The sequence below is a fragment of the Oncorhynchus nerka genome, linkage group LG23, assembly GCF_034236695.1.
Source record: "Oncorhynchus nerka isolate Pitt River linkage group LG23, Oner_Uvic_2.0, whole genome shotgun sequence".
Lineage (NCBI taxonomy): Eukaryota > Metazoa > Chordata > Actinopteri > Salmoniformes > Salmonidae > Oncorhynchus > Oncorhynchus nerka.
The window spans coordinates 30,550,756-30,566,975 of record NC_088418.1 but is presented as its reverse complement, the minus strand read 5'-3'; the positions used below and the strand labels follow the sequence as shown (position 1 = coordinate 30,566,975).

The following is a 16,220-nucleotide window of genomic DNA, read 5'->3' as shown; positions in this document are numbered from 1 at the left end:
GAGGGATCAGGATGAGCCATCACGGGAGCCGAGGTAAATAGAGCCTTCAGGTGAGTCAAAAGCCCTGTCCGCCCCAGCTGACCACTGCAGTCGCACCGGTCCCCCCTTCAGCAATGAGGTAATGGGAGCCGCCACCTGGCCAAAGCCCCGGATAAACCTCCAGGAGTAGTTGGCAAACCCTAAGAACCGCTGCACCTCCTTTACCGTGGTTGGAGTCGGCCAATTACAAACGGCTGAAATGTGGTCATTTTCCATCTCCACCCCTGATGCGGAAAGGCGGTACCCTAGTAAGGAGACAGACTGTTGGAAGAACAGACATTTCTCAGCCTTGAAGTACAGGTCATGTTCCAACAGTCGACCAAGCACCCTGCGCACCGGGGACACATGCTCGGCGCGTGTAGCGGAGTATATTAGAATGTCATCTATATACACCACTACACCCTGCCCGTGCAGGTCCCTGAAAATCTTGTCTACAAAGGATTGGAAGACTGATGGAGCATTCATCAACACGTACGGCATGACGAGGTACTCATAGTGCCCAGAGGTGGTACTATAAATGCCGTCTTCCACTCATCTCCCTCCCGGATACGCACCAGGGATACGCACCAGGATCCAATTTTGTGAAGAAGCTCCTGCAGACTCTGTCACACTGGCTTTGAGAAGAAGTGCAGTGATCTGATTTATACCTCGATAGTCAATACACGGGCGTAAACCTCCATCCTTCTTCTTCACAAAAAATTTACTTGAGGAGGCAGGTGAAGTGGAAGGCCGAATGTATCCCTGCCCCGGAGATTCGGAGACATGTCTCCAGAGCCACGTCTCCTCCTGTGACAGAGGATACACGTGACTCCTGGGAAGTGCTGCGTCTACCAGGAGATGTATTGCACAATCCCCCCGTCAATGGGATGGTAGTTGAGTCGCCTTCTTCTTACAGAAGGCGAGAGCCAAATCGGCATATTCAGGGGAGATGTGCACGGTGGAGACATTGTTAATGAAGTCGTAATATATAATGCTAACAAGTTGCATAGCAACAGAATCAACTTCCGGTAAACAGGCGAAGCGCTAGTATGCTCAACAGGAAGAATACTGTTAAGTTTATTTCAGTATACTGTAAACAAATAGTATGTAGTATATACTCAAGTATGTAGTATACAGTATGTTAGTATGGTTATTCGAGCACAGCTAGTGTCTCTGTGTCTGTATCTTCCCACTCGCAGGGGCTTGCCAACTTCACTTTCACTTATCCCACTTAACATTAAGTGTTTGTGCAGCATAGACTCTCGCCAGTCACCATATCATCTCGTTACTTTGCATTCCCTATTTGCCTGTGTTTTCAGCCCAACCTCACATTCAATTCGCGCATATATGTACAAAATGTATTTCAGTAGATTTCGTGCGCTTTTGTGTGGTTCAATTCGTTCGAAAATATACGAATTTGTGTGCAACTTAATTGGTGCGATAATACACGAATTTAAGGTGCGATAATACACGAATTTAACCAGTAGGCGACACACAAGCCTTTGCAACAACCGTAGACGCGATAGCCTGTATTTCATTATTTATTTAACGTTATGAATATGTAGATATTTTGTCTTTTTTAAATTCCTATTAAAACATTGTGGTTGTATGCCTATATGTACTGTTATCGATTTTTATGAACAGACTTTCAGTATAGAATGAATGTAAGCAATGCATGATGGCGAATGTTGTTTTATTTCGGTTGTAGTTCCATGTATTTCTTACAAAAAATAAACGTGTAAAACATTTTTATTGACCAGAATGTAACTGAAACACAATAGCAGCCTTGCCATTGTCCATAAATACCAAAACATTTTTTTCTTATAACATTTGGGGAAACGTATGTTGTCATTATTGTAGTCTTAAATTTAGTTGGCCAACCAAAATTACCAAAACGTTAACCCGTACTAAGGCTAGGGTGGCTGAGTGTAAACACATGGCTCTGAGTGTAAGCACCTTTTCACAAGAAACTTTCTTGTGTTCAAATTACCGTCAGTGCGAAATAGCTAGAATGCTTTCGTATTTCAACGTGGCTGCACCTACGGTTATGAGAACGATCAATCATGTGCGATACCTGCGTCGACCTGTGACTTGCGGAAAAACACCGGAAAGTAGCCTACCGGAATGTTACAAGAACAAGAATGGTTACATGACATTCGGCCATGTGACATTTGTTGTTTATAGATTTTTCGCCCACACATCGACCTAGGGCAGATAACAAGTAGGTCGCCAGTTCGTCCCTTGTCAGAAATACAGCATACATACACATTTGTTTTGTGTTTGTTAAAGTGTTTGGTAAAAAAAAAAAACGTGTTAAACCAGTAAGGAAGGTTACGTAACTAAGGTGAATAAAGAAAGTTGCATACACAACATAGAATGTTTTGATATTTTTGTTGCATTTACTTGCGTATATTTGGATATCATTCTCACTTATTATTTTAGCCACCTATACATTAGGCTATATATTCCCCTTTTTCCTCTTTGCATCTTCAAAGAAATACACATTGTCACTTAATCTGTATTCATCTTGCGACTTCTCATTTGAAGAAGGTGAGAGGGACCCTAGGAGGGACGTAAAGGAGTTGATGAAATCCTGTTAAGACAGACAATCAGGTGAGAGTTGGGCCTAACTAGTCAATGATCTAAATTGATCAAAACTTGTAGACACTGTAGCCTTTAAGGACTGGAGTTGCACACATGCCATAGAACAACATGAACAAGGAAGTGACAGACTAATAGTGCATTGTTGGCAAAGACTGACTGATCTGCGTGATAATAGATATGTATTTGTTATGCAAAGTGATTTATAGATCAGTCAGTCTGTGTGTGGAGGAGGATGAAGACCTTTAGTGACATACAGGACATAGTAAAACACACACGCTATCAATGACATGCAGCTTTTCTCATAGACGGGGGAGGTTACTATGTGAAGGAATGTGTTAGGATTGGAAGTTTTCTCGTTATGTTTCTTTTGAGATGGTATGGCCTCTGAAGACCCCCAAGACCAACTGGATGAGGCTATTAAAAAGGCAGAACGCCTTGCCGAGGAGCTCAACCAAGAAAAGGACCCACAAGCCCAACTGGATGAGGCCATTAATGAGGCAAAAAGACTGGCTGAGGAGCTCAACCCAGAACGGGTAATGTAACAAGTCGTACATTACCGGTAATGTAACCCCTACAGCTCCCATACGTGCATAAATATTCCCAACACAACCCCAGCACCACAGAAACATAACGAGAAAACTTCCAATCCTAACACATTCCTTCACATAGTAACCTCCCCCGTCTATGAGAAAAGCTGCATGTCATTGATAGCGTGTCCTGTATGTCACTAAAGGTCTTCATCCTCCTCCACACACAGACTGACTGATCTATAAATCACTTTGCATATTGTTTGTCAAAGTAGACCCCACCTGGCACAAATGTGAATTTAAACGTAGACTCCGTGATATGACCTGAACACGGGCATCAATTATATTTTTTAATTATTTATTTCACCTTTTATTTAACCAGGTAGGCTAGTTGAGAACAAGTTCTCATTTGCAACTGCGACCTGGCCAAGATAAAAGCGTAGCAATTCGACACATACAACAACAGAGTTACACATGGAATAAACAAAACATACAGTCAATAATACAGTAGAACAAAAGAAAACAAAAAGTCTATATACAGTGAGTGCAAATGAGGTAAGTTAAGGAAATAAATAGGCCATGGTGGCGAAGTAATTACAATATAGCAATTAAACACTGGAATGGTAGATCGGCAGAAGATGAATGTGCAGGTAGAGATACTGGGGTGCAAAGGAGCTAAATAAATAAATATCAGTATGGGGATGTGGTAGGTAGAGGGGCTCTTTACAGATAGGCTAAGTACAGGTGCAGTGATCTGTAAACTGCTCTGACAGCTGTTGCTTAAAGCTTGTGAGGGAGATGTGAGTATCCAGCTTCAGAGATTTTTGCAATTCGTTCCAGTCTTGGGCAGCAGAGAACTGGAAGGAAAGACGACCAAAGGAGGAATTGGCTTTGGGGGTGACCAGTGAGATATACCTGCTGGAGCGCGTGCTACGAGTGGGTGCTGCTATGGTGACCAGTGAGCTGAGATAAGGCGGGGCTTTACCTAGCAGAGACTTGTAGATAACCTGTAGCCAGTGGGTTTGGCGACGAGTATGAAGCGAAGGCCAACCAACGAGAGCGTGCAGGTCGCAATGGTGGGTAGTGTGTGGGGCTTTGGTGACAAAACGGATGGCACTGTGATAGACTGCATCCAGTTTGTTGAGTAGAGTGTTGGAGGCTATTTTATAGATGACATCACCGAAGTCGAGGATCGGTAGGATGGTCAGTTTTACGAGGGTATGTTTGGCAGCATGAGTGAAGGATGCTTTGTTGCGATATAGGAAGCCAATTCTATATTTAATTTTGGATTGGAGATGCTTAATGTGAGTCTGGAAGGAGAGTTTACAGTCTAACCAGACACCCAGGTATTTGTAGTTGTCCACGTATTCTAAGTCAGAGCCGTCCAGAGTAGTGCCCATTGAGCATGAGGCACAAGGGTGCACTTGTTAGCATCCGTGTGAACTTCTACACATTTAAGCTGTGTGAGTGAGCCAGAACGTGGGTCTAATGCAGGTGCCTTTCCTCAGCTGACAAATCACTTCACCTTATGTGAAAATAAAATTATTGCTTGTGCTCCATATGTGCACAAGCAAGCCATGCTTGTGGGAGACTTTTATTAGTGGGCCAGCCATGATAATTGAAATGCACTTTTTTAGGAAAATAAGAAGAAAAAGACAAACAAGCCTCCAGGGATTAGGTTCAGATGGAGACAAAGGGATGAGAGAGGACAGATTGTTCCTCAAACCAGGAAGGCAACTACATCCACTTCTGTTGGTAAATTTCATCCCGTCTAGGTGTTTAATTTTATTGGTCACTGATGTGACTTTTTCCTTTCAAACATACTGTATCATAGCATATCAAAGGTTTGTTGCTGTGCCATAGGCCGGTCTAGTACCATCTACCCATAGCACATAATATATTATATGCAGGTCTGATCCCATCTTTCCCTGTCTCTAACTGTTGTCTGTCTCTGATGAAAATACATATTTAACGAAAGGAGAGTCAGAAACTCCAGCAAATCTTTTGTATTAAAAAGCTTTTTATTATCTTTTTTTTTTTCAGCTCCAAGGGCCAGTACATCAAGAGCCAGACTAGTGCAACCTTCTGGACCAGTCACTGAGGAGGAATAATCAGGTATTGATGAGCGATTGTATATATTAATCTACACAATTCCTTGTTATTCAGTGGCCTTGTAATTAAATCTGTAATTGGTAGTTGAAACAATAACAAAGCACACTCCCCTCCCCTGTTTTTGAGTGATGGGGTTGGTGAAATGTAACCACTTTCAATTTATTGACAGAGCTAGTATTGCAATAACTTACCATCAATGTTATTAAAATAATAGTTTTAACCATATATCATTCATATAAATCCAAAAATGGCTTTATCAACTTCTGAATGCCCCTTTAAGTCTAATCCTTTCCTTTTTTGCCTATCTTATTTTAGAGACAAGGACCAGTGGGTTGGAATCCACTCCAGTTTTAAACATTGATGAAGAAGTAGGCATGTTAATATTGTTTTACTTTCAAAATTGGGGTCCATCTTGGTGTTACTGAATTATACTGCACGACATCTTTATTTTGACAGTGATGCAACATTTTTAAATGTGTCTCAAGTCTCCAGAATTTCGGTTTTGAGATCAAATGTTTGATGAGGTTACAGTACAGAATGTCACCTTTTATTTCAGGGATATTTTCAGACTTTTCTGATTTACCGGTTCGAAATGAAAGCACTTTATATGTCTAGTTGCAAGTTTTATTAGTCGTGTGTACAGGATACGTATGTAACACGATCCAACGAAATTCTTACTTGCAGGTAGCTTCTCGACAAAGCAATTGAAAATGCTGGAGTATAGAGACGAATTCAACATTTTAGCATCACTGTCCAAATACTTCTGTAGGGGAGTGCAACAACAATATCCTGGCAGAGATTTTTACTCCACATTTCCTTTAATATGAAGCAATCTGCCATTCCACATTATGGAATTAGTCTTAGTTGAATTAATTCAAATCCACTATTGTAATGTTTACACAGTGTCGTTCATTTTTGTAACCACTGTCTGTAATTGTGGAAGCTGGAAGCATTTGTCTTTGAGGAGAGTTTACGCTGTAGTCAAAATACACTGAGTGTACAACATATTCCTAATATTGAGTTGCACTCCCTTTTGCGCTCAGAACAGCCGCTGGCCCATGTTGACTCAAATGCTTCCCACAGTTGTCAATTTGGCTGGATGTCCTTTGGGTGGTGGACCATTCTTAATACACACGATTAAATGTGGATCGTGAAAAACCCAGCAGCGTTGCAGTTCTTGACACAAACCGTTGGACCTGGCACCTACTACCATACGCCTTTCAAAGGCACTTAAATATTTTGTCTTGCCCAGTCACCCTCTGAATGGCACACATACACAATCCATGTCTCAATTGTCTCAAGGCTTAAACATCCTCCTTTAATCTGTCTCCTCCCCTTTATCTACACTCAGGTGGATTTAACAGGTGACATCAATAAGGGATCATAGCTTTCACCTGGTCAGTCTGTCAGGGAAAGATAATGTTTTGTACTCAGTGTGTTGTTGCTGTTTTAAGAACATTCAGAATTTATTTTCGATGATGGGATCAAGTTCTATTGTGTGATATTCCAATTTAGACTTTACTCAACATTTTGGTCTGCCCTGTAATTGAATTTACTGTAGAATCAAAGCTGAGGCTTTTGGCTTGTCACACCATAGATTGTGCATAGATATATTTGCTGTCACCTACTGACAGCCCAATATGCGTTTTAATAGATTAATTATATCATATTCTTACTTTAATCCTTTTCCCAGTTTTGTGTTTTCAAAAAAGCAATACTTCATAGAGAAATGAACATCCTCCTAGCTGACTTAGAAGACCCTTGAGTGTTCAAATCCTGCTGTGCCTGGTGCATCACACAGTTGGAGTAAGGTTATGGAAAAGGAGTATGTGGAGCATCCCAGTGGACAGCAGCTAAAGAGTCATCAAGGAAAACAAACGACAAACTTGATGAAGAGGGACTCGAAGTAGCCGTCTCTCGCCATGGAATACTTCTAAGGAGCCTCAACATGATGCGTGGAGAGATATTTGCGTCCCCACTGTTCTTGCAGAAGGAATTGTCTGGCAGCAGGAACATACAATTCATGTGTATGTGATCTGCAAATTTTGGCCATACCTGACCAAAGTTGCCCTTCATTGTCCAGAGCTCGCCACTCTTCTAAACATGAAGCCACTTCTTTCTGTCATGCATGCAAAGGCACATCGTTTGAAATGCGGTAAGAGGTAAGTTTTTCTTTATTAAACTGTTCAAAGAGAATTTCCAGCTTCAGTCCTTTACAAGGCTTCCTATTTAGATGTTTGTTATTCACATAATTGCAATATCAAGTCTATATTTTTTTTTAAATGTAAATTAAGATTAAGTGGGGAGGACGGAATCAGGAAGGAGTTGGCACAACTCTGGGGGAGGAAGTGGAACAAGGGAACAGCTTCTTGTCGAGGGCTGCAATCTGTTCCAAGCAAATGTCCAAAGGAGGTAAACATTTTGTTTAAGGTTATATTCAGCTATGTTAATACTTATCTGGAATAAGGAGTTCTATTTGGCATTTCTAGCAAGAACAGACATGCTAACCATCCAGGCTATGGGGTAGAACAGAAGGAAGAAGAACAACCTGCACAGAGTATTGTCCAGAAGATACTTGAAGGTGTATTGTGTGGATCAATACATTTATTTTAGAGGTATTATATCTATGGATTTAATTAATTTAAAAACAATTAGTTATTCTGTTTAGTTTGTCATAATTCTCAGACAACAGCAAAAATCCAGGAGACCCAGACTCTCAAAGTTTAAGAGTGATTTGGGTGTTAGGCGATGAGACTCTGTACAACAGAAGTTCAGAAATGGGATAATACAGGTAAATGAATACAAAATATAAATAATCCTAAATGTAACTCTCCTGGACTGTCACCTTGACGTAGTGGAGAGGCTTGTGTACTCCAATGACTCTGAGAGCTAACCCTCAGAGGATGTATTCCACCGACACGTGCAATCAAGCCGGACGGGTAGGAGGCAGACTAAACATTCCCTGGTTATCCAGGTTGGGGTTCATTCACCGCCCACATAACAAGTCATTTGTTACAGAAACCTTCACAGGCTCCATGTTCCTCCAGGAAGTGAGTGCAACTTCTCAGCGTTGGAGATGCGTTGTTAATTTATAGATGTACTGTATTTAAGAGGAAACAAATGAGAACATGGGACGGTCCGCAGGTACTACAGAGAACAATTGAAGTCCTGTTTCTTAGCATCAAACAAAGGAAACAGAACCTCTACCGTCGGACAGGTTTGTTACATTCCCTGAATATTGAATAGCACACACTTCATTTCTCGTTAATTTCAAAGCCATGCAATGTAGCAAATAATTCCATTCTCCTTTCGTTTTGATGAGATGGATGTTTTGTTATCCGTGTTTGTTCCGTTGCGTAAACACAGACAGCACTGCTAAAGTTACAAATCCACATTGCATTCTTATGAATTTACAGCTGACCTACACAAAGAAAGTAGCCTTTGACCGGGTGATGCTCCTGAGACGGCTGAAGGAGGAAGAGTTAATTGTCCTAAAGGAAGTCTAGCAGCACTGGGAAAGCCTAAAGAGGGAATCGGAGAATGTGCAAGACCTTGCTTCACATGTGGCACTTGACCTAAGCAGGCAAAGTAGGGGAACGTTCATTAATATGTACAATTGATGTTGGCACCTTGTAAATTGCTATTGTACTTAAGGAATACGTCATTGTATTTACCCTACACATTACGATTGTTGGTGTTAGGCTGGCAATTGAATCAGTCGGAAGCTGGGAGCAGAGGTCTCTTCTCCATGCTTCAGAGGAGAGTCAGCAGCCTCAGAAGACACCAGGACTCTGTCAAACTGATATACAGCAAAGCTATGGGCCAAGACACCTCCCTCCTAGAAAATAACTTCATAGATGACCTCCTGGAAGAGGACATCTATGACAGCATCCACTACAGCTCTGATGATGAAGAATCTATCACAGACTGAAGGTGTTCGTTTGGGTGGGTGCAGTTTGCACGGGGTAAAAAGTGATTCCATTTGTTTTGCATATGTGCTTTATCTGCCTTCCTAAGGAAAAATAGTTTGAACATTTTATGGAAAATAAACTTTTATGTTTATTCCTTGTTGACAATGTGATCATGTTGCACAGATTTGAGAGGGGCGCTCGTCTGTTACTGCTTTTGCCCGGTTACATGACCAGGTCCGATGCACCCCTTTAAAATGGCCAATCTGCAGTTGCTACATCCACTTTTGGATTCTTTAAGAATATAATTTATAAATGCCTCATGAATATAGTTCACCTGCCGTACCCCATCAGATCCCAAAATAGATATTATTTCTACTTGAATGTTTGTAAACAAAGTAAATGTAAACATACGAGCGTGTGTCAAAACTCATTCCACGGGTGAGCCGAGTGTCTGCGCTCCTCCCATAATTGATGAATTAAGGTCACTAATTAGTAAGGAACTCCCCTCACCTGGTTGGTTAGGTCTTAATTGAAAGGAAAAAACAAAAACCAGCAGACACTAGACTCTCCATGGAATGAGATTGACACCACTGGACTATAGCCGCAAAACATGGTTTAAACTATGGTTACATTTCTCCATCCCCATCCCTCTGCTTTTTACAGAACCACTTGTGGGGAGAACGATGTATTGTTTCACCTGGTGATTTCCGATTTAAACATTGTTAAACTGTAATGTACTGTGCTTGTTAGTTTATATTAGTATTGTATTAGTTTAGTTTTAAAAAATTGAAAAGGTTATCCTTGTCTTCAAGTAATCGTTTGCATCCTGATGGAGCTACATTAGTCATGGGCTTTTAAGTCAATGATTCCTTATGTATGAGATGTACAAATGCTTAACTAGTACTGAGTACTTTGACCAGTTACTTATTTACTCTCAAGGAGCTTTACTTGTACTTGAGTACAATAACTGACTCCCATCAGCTGCAGATGAAACCGGTTAGTTGAAAAATGTTGGTTAGAATCTACAGGCACTCGCAATGAATCATCAAAAGTATGGACACAGAATGATTGAAGTGATCCATATATAATATCTGTGTGGAGAAAAATTGTGTTTATAAATTAAGGACCATGACAAGAAAACCTGCTGATGAAAAGCAGAAAGTTTCACTGGAACTTTGTCAATATTATAATTGCAAAACAACATGAAGTTAAGGCCACCAAAAGTAGAGAAGACATGATGAGGAATACAATTCCAGATAGAAGTGGGTCTTAGAAATTGTTTTATCCAATTGATGTTTAAAGTAGTCAAGTGTTCATTCCAACAGTGTTCCTAATGTAATGGGTACGGTTTCTCCAAAGAAAGTTGAAAAGCATCTGGTCTATCTCCTTGCTTATTTTACTGTCAAGATATAGAGCGCCATATGTTAGTCTAGAGATACCTTCGGCCTTGGTTATTAGGACTCTACCTTTTAAAGATAAGTCCCTCTGTAGCCATTGATTTAGCTTCTTCTGTGTTTTTTTAATAAGAGGGTTAATTTTGTAAGCCTCTAGACTTCTGATCTTTTGTAATGGCTATGCCTAAATATGTAAGTTCTTCTTTTACTGGAATACCATAATATGAAGGTGTCACACAATCTTTGACAGCTATGAGTTCACATTTATTAATGTTAAGATATAGACCAGACGCTTTGGAAAAGGATTGTATCACATTGATCGATATGGGAATTTGGTTAGCGTCATTCAGAAAAAGTGTAGAATCTGCCAGCTGGCTTATAATAATTTCTTTACCAGCTATGGAAATATCTTGTACAGGACTATTATTTAAAGAATTTGCAAGAAGTTGGGTGATTAATAAAACGGGTACGGAGAGATAGGCAAGGTTGTCCTAATTCCTCTCTTTAACTCAAATCTAGGTGAGGTGCCATATTTCAATTTGATAGAGCTGTTACCATTTGCATAGTGTCTTAATAGCCTTACAGAAAAAAATCCCTAAAGCCAAGTCTCAAGGGAGTGGAAGAGAAACTGATGCTCTACTGTGTCAAATGCTTTATAAAAATCTAAAAAATAATATGAAGCCATCCTCAGTTATTAGGTCTGAGTAGTCAAGTATGTCTAATACTAGTCTGACATTGTTAGAAATATGTCTGTTCCTCATGAAGCCAGACTGTGTTTCATCAATGATTGCATCCAAACTGTAGTAGGATGAGTCAAAGATGTAGGAGCAGTGAACGTAAATGATAAGGAACCGAGATCTGCACCATTTATGCCAATTTAAAGTGAAAATAGCTTATTCCATAACCTTTGAGCTAGACATTATCCGGCTTTGAAATTCAACTGAACTGAAAATTATGTTCAAGACCAAACCAAGGGTTATTGTAGTAAGAGAGACTAAAAACCCTCTTTAGTGTAATCAGGAACTATTCTGAGAAATAAAATAACAAATAATTTAAATAAAAGGGTACCTATTTTAAGTGCATATGAAACTGATCATAAAAAATAGAATAAAAAATGTTTTACATAAACGTTCCTAAGACCTTTTTTGGAAATAAGTATTAATAACTAAATAGAACAATACCCATGTAAAGTCATAGCAGACCTGCATGCCCTTTAAAACAGTATCTTAGTTACTGTATACATAAAATAAATACAGCTTTCAGTCTTCTTCGTAAGTTTGTAAACAAAATAGGTCTTCTGGTCATACAAGAACAAACTAATAAATTGAAATACCTGAGTATTCCTGAAAAATAGTCACCAGATGCTTGTTAGATAAACAACATAAGGAAAATGAGAATACCATGGCTGAAACCATCAACCTGTTCCTTCTAGTGAGATTTTAGGGAGGAATATGGATTTCTGAACCGTTGATGAAGCCTCGTCCTCTGACGAAGTAAGCAGCTTTTCTGTCATTTCATGCTATCTTGACCATTGGTCACAACTTGTTCCTTCTTTCTATGTCCTCCAGGCTGAGATGCTCGGCAAAATGCATACCATGGCTCTGAAGGAAGGCGTTCATCCTAGCAGCTTACATCCCTGTAGAATCTGGCAGTGAAGAGCACGATGATACCCCTAGGTCTTGAATCATTTTGCTGTTGTTTCTTGCCGAGGCGATGCACAACGTTGATGGTATCACCAACTTTGTTCTTCTCTGCAGGCAAAACTTCTTGGCAGATGCGGATAGCCGCTCCTCGCACATCTTCATTCTCCACCTCTGGCAAACCGTAGAGTCTCAGGTTCCATTTTATTGTGTATTGTTCCAGATCAGTGAGACGTCTATGGTAGACATTGTTATTCTTTTCCACCCTTTTTCAGCTTTTGCCACTCTCGTTTTCACATCCTTGATTTCACCACATGCAAACTCCAGTCTTTTTCAAGCCTTCGATAACCATGGTGTTCGCGCCTACCATTTTCTCAATGGCGTCACACCTGGAGTTGATGAGTAAGGAGAGGATAGCCACGATGTCAGAGTTCATGTTGGGTTTTTTGGAGGGTGGAGGTTTGCACGGAGTAACAGGTAAAGAGGGGAATTTGTCATCTTCAGCAGCATTGAAAGCATGATATTATCCATAGGCCAAGCGTAGTTGTGGCAGTTGTCTATAAGCACGTTTCTCTCGTTGATTAGCAATAGAACGGCTAACTTCTTCCTGTCTTTTTTTGTCACGACTTTGCCTGGACATGCCAAAATAAATGATCCAATTATTATTCCAGTCACAGGAAAGGTCTTATATCTTGAACAAATAAAAATGGTAATGACTGTAAACTTGTTTTTTTCACAATCTTTCTGAAGTTTGGTACGGAGCTCGGTAAAAAAAGCGTCTGTTCAAGCCGCCATCTTGGCACCTCAATCCCTCAGAGTTCATGTACGTCGCAATGCCCGTGACGTAATAGACTATGTTTCTAAATTTTCTGATTACATTTTTAAACTATTCAAATGATTCTTGCGCAATGCTACATTAATTTGAATGTCGTAAACATTGTCGGATTCTATTAAATAATTGATGTAACGGATAAATTCTTATGTTACTACAGAAACCGGAAAAGTTGTGAACTACAAATGTGGCGCCATTTTGTAGTTTTTTTTACTAACCCTAACCAGTTTGTTTTTAATCAATATCTTCGACCAATATCATTCTAATTGATGTGTAGAATGATCTGTACATTCATTAGGACATGCATAACGCTGTACTGCAACAACACATGCCAATTCAATGTCTGAAGTAGTGCACTTTCTGAAATGTGTTTTTCATCATAACTATTTAAGTTTGACATGTGCGATTCTTTTGATTTAATAAGGACCCCTTACTAAACCTTCATGTCAAATAACGTTCGGATATGTTTATCGATTGTTGATTAAAAAATCATAAAAGTTTGGGGAAAAGTCAACTGTTGGTGGTGCTACTGAGCACTCGATGGCCACCAGGGGTATGGGATTGCATAATTATGTTTAATTCATGCATAGGATTATTTGTGCCAAGCCATAAATCTAAGCTAACAAAAAAATATATAATTTGTTTGGGGTGGGGGGGGGACTCTATGATGAGAGTTGAACTCTTCCAAAGGTTTCCGAGGGGTGTATAAAGGTTCATGGCAGAAAAGTGTATGTATAGAAATACTTATATAAACATTGTTACATCGATATTGACGCTTCTAGAAGTTCAAAAATAGACATTCAACAGTCTATATGTGGCCTTTCAACCCCGATACCCATGACCCACATGGCCACATAACCGCACCTCTATTGCCATGGTCCTCGGCACATCATATTCCTGTTAAGCAACAATGATGAAAATTAACTCTCACTGCCTATTCAAAAAAAGCAGTTGTGAAATTATTTGCCTTTCACCTTCATTAAATATTTTCCGTGGACAACTAGCCTAGAGACCGAGCAGATAGACGGTCTGCCTTTATGCGCTAAACATGTTGCATGCCAATATAACTCAGGGGTAGGCCTATATCCAACATATTTACTGCAGGTAAAGTAATATATGTAATAGCATTATATATACTGTATATATATTCTGTTGATTTACACGTAGGCCTGTGTATTATAATATATAGCCTAGCTGCGCCTAGCCTATGGGCCTATAATAAACTTCGATATGAATTGCGAAGTTCATCGTCAGTTGGCCAAAATTGCTGTCCCAAAATGCAACATTCTCATCACAAATCTAATCATGCATCTTGCATGCAACAAGGCGCTGGAGTTAGTACTGAAAAAAAACTGCAAAGGAATATACTTTCTGGCCTAAAAGCCTGTTTTCCACACGTTTGTCCAAATACATATGGCTTCTTCAAATTGGGGGGACTATATACGTAAAACGATTTCCTCTCTATATTGTGAAAAGGTGACCTGTACTATCGCCTCATATGAAACATTTGATTTCAAATCCAAATTGCTGGAGTTTAAAGTTAAATTGTACATTTTAACTTCACTGTGCAAATACATATGATGTTGAGTGTACAGTATATCCTCAATACATATGGTGTAGAGTGTTCAGTATATACTCAATACATATGGTGTTGAGTGTACAGTATATCCTCAATACATTCTAGGAGATTAGTTGAAGTAAACATACCATCCAGAGCATGGCTTCCACCTCACTTTCTGCTCCTGACCCTTTATTATGAAACAAATAGAAATGTCTGTTTTATTTTAAAGCTGCACTATGCAGAAATCGCTCCACAATGTCATGGTAGCTAATATCAGCTGTTTGAAGCGGTTGTAGAGAAACCAAAGTAAAAGACTCAATAACGGGAAGCATAGAAATAACACACACTGTAGGACAGATCTACCGCTTCTTAGACTTGCTTTCAAGTAGAATGATGATCTGTAACTAACATTTCTATGTGAATTTGGTCGGGCCACCCAGAAAGTTACATATTGCCACTTTAACTACAAGGTCTATGCACTGCAAGTTAACTACAATTGGTGTTGCACTAGGATGTCAATGTTCTGCAGATTTACCTCCTTTGAAGGTCTATTGGCAAGAATCTTGAGAATAGGGAAAGTCGTTTGCCCCGGATACACTGGACACTCTGAAATAATGCATTAATATATTTAATCACCACCCACCAGAACATGAATAAAGTTAGCAGGACAGTCAATTGCATTATTCATTTTACATCTATGCCTAGCCTTAAGATTACACTCTTATAAATGGTTATTTGGCTGTCACCATAGGAGAACGCTTTTTGGTTCTGGATAGAACCCTTTTGGTTCCATGTAAAATCCAACAGAGTTCTACCTGGAACCAAAAAGGGTTCTCCTTTGGGGACAGCCGAAGAACCCTTTTGGAACCCTTCTTTCTAAGAGTGTACAGTATGCCTGCCTCCTGAAAAGTAGGGGACCATCAATCACTGGAATGGTTTCATACATGTATTAAAAACATAATTGAAATGATTGTTTATTCATAAATGTTAATGATGTCAATATAAGTTAGATACTAATTTACCTTTTTGCATGTCATATTTCCTCTTCCTTGGTCGGGGTATGATGGGGTTGGATGGGGTTGACTGTGTCATGCTCTGCGAGTTGGAGGGTTTTTTGAGGGTGACAGGGAGACAGGACTTTCTCCCCGTCTTCTTTGGTTTGGTGTGGGTGAAGCTGGTCTCCTGGGTGGTGGGGGATATCAGGGGTTTACCCTGGTTGAGGATGAGGGTGTAGCTGGTCTCCTGGGTGGTGGGGGATATCGGGGGTTCAACCTGTATTGAGGATGAGGGTGTAAAAATCATACAATGTGATTTTCTAGATTTTTGTTTTAGATTCCGTCTCTCACAGTTGAAGTGTACCTATGATAAAAAAGTACAGACCTCTACATGCTTTGTTATTAGGAAAACCTGCAAAATCTGCAGTGTATCAAATACTTGTTCTCCCCACTGTATAATGCATGTTAGAACCAGGTATAAACGGGGCAAATAGAGGTAAGAAGGGCTCAAGGAAAGGGTGCGATGTGTGACTATGTGAGTGGGAAAGCAGGTGAGTGAGCGAGCAGGTGTTGCACGTATGTGTGTGTACGAGTGTGTGAAACAGAAGAGGTGTGTGGGGGAATGG

The 16,220-nt window shown here is 40.0% G+C and overlaps 2 long non-coding RNA genes across 9 annotated transcripts; one reads left to right on the top strand and one right to left on the bottom strand.

Moving 5' to 3' along the window:
- The first annotated feature begins 1,899 nt into the window (after positions 1–1,899).
- On the top strand, positions 1,900–11,050 carry LOC115106697 (uncharacterized). Of its 8 annotated transcripts, none has more exons than XR_010460688.1 (9): positions 1,900–2,362; positions 2,566–2,631; positions 2,995–3,155; positions 4,787–4,904; positions 5,193–5,264; positions 5,577–7,423; positions 7,556–8,478; positions 8,678–8,849; positions 8,963–11,050. It is a non-coding gene; the product is annotated as an uncharacterized LOC115106697 (long non-coding RNA). The 8 variants fall into 8 exon arrangements; XR_010460691.1 differs by having other exon boundaries at positions 5,577–7,673; positions 8,406–8,478; XR_003860068.2 differs by having other exon boundaries at positions 1,901–2,362; positions 5,577–5,629; positions 6,955–8,478.
- A 3,655-nt stretch (positions 11,051–14,705) lies between these two features.
- Positions 14,706–15,865, bottom strand: LOC115106288 (uncharacterized). The gene is made up of 3 exons (XR_003860022.2): positions 15,622–15,865; positions 15,135–15,205; positions 14,706–14,786 (listed from the first exon to the last, which is right to left on the bottom strand). It is a non-coding gene; the product is annotated as an uncharacterized LOC115106288 (long non-coding RNA).
- Between the last annotated feature and the right edge of the window lie 355 nt (positions 15,866–16,220).